This window comes from Triticum urartu, chromosome 3, assembly GCF_003073215.2.
Source record: "Triticum urartu cultivar G1812 chromosome 3, Tu2.1, whole genome shotgun sequence".
NCBI lineage: Eukaryota > Viridiplantae > Streptophyta > Magnoliopsida > Poales > Poaceae > Triticum > Triticum urartu.
This window is the reverse complement of record NC_053024.1, coordinates 514,928,380-514,932,531: the sequence shown is the minus strand read 5'-3', so window position 1 is coordinate 514,932,531 and position 4,152 is coordinate 514,928,380.

The window sequence follows — 4,152 nt, the reverse complement described above, 5'->3', positions numbered from 1 at the left end:
TTTACCCGTAAGGCGCGTTTGTCGGAACCCGTTCCGGCAACCACCTCTTGTACAAAGTCTTGCCGCTGTTGCATGTAATCCTTTGTACGAGGCCGGGCGCAGATCCCGTGCACAAGTAAAGCTCGCGTGCCCCGCACATTTTGTCGATTTTATGCTTTCTATTTTTTGGCATATATGATCTGACATTTGTGCAGCACCAACCCCACGGTAAGCGATAACGAGCCGCAAGGCTCTATATCTTTATTTTCTCTTCTTTCTTTTCTTCCAAGGAAAGAAAGGTTCCCCCGCCCACAAGTTTGCCAGGGAGGAAAAGAGAAGATGAGGGTATGGGCCAGACGCCGTTTAAGGAGATTTCGCCTTGCCGGGAAGCAAACGACAGAAAAGCTAAGTTGCCAAAGTTTGAGCAGCCAAATATTTTAAATTTCAAGTTATCTCCCTTGAACGACTGCACTTTGTATGGGAAACCTGTGCGCGGAGGAGCCAACTCGTAGCTGGCTACGCCCTTGCGTTGTTTCGAGCTCGCTCAACAACATTAGGTGAGCTGCGGCTAGTTGCTACACTAGCCGCGCCCTTGCATTGTTTTGAGCCTGCTCAACAACGTAAGTTAGCTGCGGCTAGTTGCTTAACTAGCCGCGCCCTTACTTTGCTTCGAGCCCCGCTCAGCAACTTAAGTGAGCTGCAGCTAGCTGCGACAAGGTTTGTTGCCGGTGGCGGCACCGCCAGCAGGCTGCTGACGTCCCGCACTCAGCGCTCGCGGCCCGGGTGCCTGCACCGGCAAGTTCCCTAAAAGCGTAGGGCAAAAACATACAAAGGGAGGAGTCAAGTAAAGGGAATAACATTGCAATGGCTACCCAAGATAAAGTTATATTACAAAATAGCTTGTCGCGGCTCTAACAGATGTTTTCTATGACATAGCTAGCAGCGACAAGGAAAGAAGGAAGCAGGCGGCCTAGTCGACGCGGTCGCCCTCAACCCTCTTGATCCCGCTCACCTTGTCCACAATGGGTGCGACAAGGGCCTTGAGCTCTTCCTGATCGATATCAGGCGGCAAGGATCTGAGGACGTTATGGAGGCGGAGGCCTGGATTGCGGAAGGCCACCTTCATCAGCACCTTCTGAAGGGCTCCCGCACAGATCTCGCGCGACTCGTCGGCCAGCCGCTTTGGGATACTATCCCGGAGCCGCTGGAGCGCCGTCGCCACGCCCTGGAAGAACAGAGTGAGCTTGGCGCTAGGTTGGAGGTTCTCGTCGGAAGAGTACCCAAAGTCCTCCACCCCCAGCTGCGCCAGCTCCTTGTCGATGTCCCCGGTGGCGTTCGCGAGGCTCTCCGTCCAGTGCTCCACTGTATCCCTAAAGGCGTTTTGGGTGGTGGCGGCACTCTCCAGCAACGCCTTGTCGGCATCGACCTCCTTCTTCAGGGCCGCCTCCCGCTCCTTGGCGCCGTCCAGCGCCTTGGTCAAAGCGGCCAGCTTTGACTCAAGAGCGGCGTTGGAGTCCTTGGCGGCGCTAAGCTCTTCGCCATATGCTTTGCGATCAGCTTCCAGCTGCACCACCTTTATTTTCAGCACCTTTTTGGCGGCCTCAGCAGCGGCGGTAGCATCCTCCGCTTGCTTGAGGGCTCCGCCAAGCTTCTCCTCGCGCGCGGCAAGTTCCTCCTCGTGAGCGTCGAGGTTGACCTTCCGCTGCGCCTGCTCACCCTCTTCCGTGGCTAGCTTCACGGCGGCCAGTCCCTGCAGCTCTTCGGCTTCGGCCTTCTCGAGGAGAAAGGCCTTCTTCGCTTCAGCGAGCTGCTCCCGCTCCTCCGCCAGGGATCGGAGAGCTTCCCGGTGGAAACCCCCGAGCTCGTCTACGCGCTTCTCAATGTCTGCTCCCGCCTTCACGACAAGCGCCTCGCGGGACTCCAGCTTGGCTTGTCGCGCGCGGTAGAGCGACATCAACCTGCGCAGCAGCCGCTCCTCTTCGGGCTCGTTGCTGCTACTGCTCGGCGCGTCGACCAGCTTCAGACCCGCGGAGGCAAGCACTTCCCCGTCGAAGACCTCGCCCTCGACCGGCGCCCTGGAGCTTGACGCCCAGGGGAGGTTGATGAAGACGCCTTCGCCGGCCTTCAAGTAAGCGCCCGGCTGGGGCTCCTCGGTACTTGGCGCTGCGGCTTCGGCGGATGGGTTGGCGGTCAGCGTAGCGCCTGGCGCTCCTGCGGCCCCAGGGCCGTCAGTACGATCGCCAGATTCCTCGCCAGTTGCTGCGGCACCAGCCTTGGCGGCCTCGGCGCCGGCGGCGTCTCCACCACCGGCAGCTTCATCGGCGGCGACCTCTGTCTCCGTCTGCTCCGCAGCGGATGGATTTGACGGCCGGCAAAGGGGAGAAGAGTCAAGCAAAATCCAGCAAGAACTCGAGAAGATCAGGAGAAGAAGAACCCAAGGGGAAGTTTTGAAGTAAGAAGATTACCTGCGCTGGGCTCGGCGGTCATGGTCTCTGCCGCTGGGGGGATGCTGTTGCCGTTCCTTGGCAGAGAGCTTCCCCTTGCCGGAGAGCCGCCCCTTGCCGGAGAATTTCCCCTTGGCGGCGTAGTTGTAGCAGATGGCATGCCGGGGGCTGTCCCCGGACGCTCCTGGTGGGGCTGCTCTGCTCCTACACAAGTCAACAAGCAGATATCAGCAAAGACAAGTACCCATGCGCGCCTCGCCGCGGAAAGTAATTCACACACTTACGCTGGGGGCTACCGTGGAGGAAAGTCGCCAGCTCCGGCAAGGTCGTCTCGGACGCACCACCTGTTGTCGCAGTGGGCTCGTCCTCGATGATGACCATCGGGGCCCTAGCTCTCTTTGCCGCTCTCTGGGCCAGAGTCCTAAAAAGGAGCAGGTTCAGGGAAAAGCAATTGAGAAACAAGAACAACAGCAAAAACCGAAGAAATGCAAGTGCAGCAAGAGAAGCTTACTCTTCTTCATCCTCCTCGTCGGAGCTCAGCGCAGAGAAGTCGAAGCCCGGCGCGCTCCCCGAGCGAGGAGGCGGAGGAGAAGCTTCCCTTGGCCGCTTAGCGGGAGCAGTGGTGGTGGTCTGAGAAGACCCCGCCCTGGCTGTCGGCGCGGCACGGGAAGCGGCAGGGACCGAAGCGTGGTCCGGCTGGACCCCGCCCTAGTTGCCGTCGTAGCATGAGGCACTCCCGCGGCAACGGTGTTTGCCGTGGTCGAGCGCGTCACGTGGCGTGGCGACTGTTGACCCGCTTGCCGCTCCGCCACATCGCCAACCTTACGGAGACGCCTTCTGGGCGGCGTTGGGGGCTCTGATTCTGGTGGGCTGTCCGGAGGCAAGGAGGAAGAGGAGTCGATTTGCCGCGAGCTGCCCGTATCTTTGGTAGGCTCGCTCGGCTCAGCATCTTGCCCGGCAAGTCCCTCTTTGCCGGCAGGCTCCCCTTGCTCGCCACAGCTCGCCACTTCTGCCGCGTCTGCTTCCGCGGTGGTGAACCCAAACTCGCCCGCGGCTGCGGCTTCCGCCGCCTCCTCTAGGCTGGTGGCGATGCGCGCCATCTCCGCGTCGGTGGTGTCGCGGGTAAGGCCGTCCTTCTCGTCGGCACGAACTGCCACTTCCACCAAGTCGTCGAAGAACTGCTGCACGACCTCGTCGGCAGGCTCCTGCCAAGTTGGCACAATCCCGTGCGAGTCGCATTCCGGCATCACTGCACGGATGCGGTCGAGCGCGGAGTTGTTGCACAAAGGCACGACGCCCCCCGGCAACCTGAACACCTCGGGATGCTGGGGGTCATATCTGAACAGCTCCTGCAGCATCGCGTGGAGCTCCAGAACTGTGAAGTTGTAGTTGAGGCCCGGCCGCAGCCTCACATGTCTGCCGCGTTCTTGAACTCCCAAGTTGGCCTCCCCCGCTCTTGCAGGGGGGCGATGCGGCGGCGGAGGAAGTCTGCGCCAACCGCGCCGACAGTGAGCCCGGCATTCCGGAGGCGCAGGATCCTGGTGACGGCGATCTCCAGCCTGTCGTCCTCCAGGGCCAGGTCGCTCCAGTCGTCGCCGCGCGCCACCGGGGTTTGGCGCCGGGCAGTGAAAGGCTGCGGACTCTCCTCGACAATCCAGCACCAATCAGCCCTCCACTCCTCCCACTTGCCGCGGAACTCTCCCTCCAGATAGGTCTCCTTCTTGCCCGT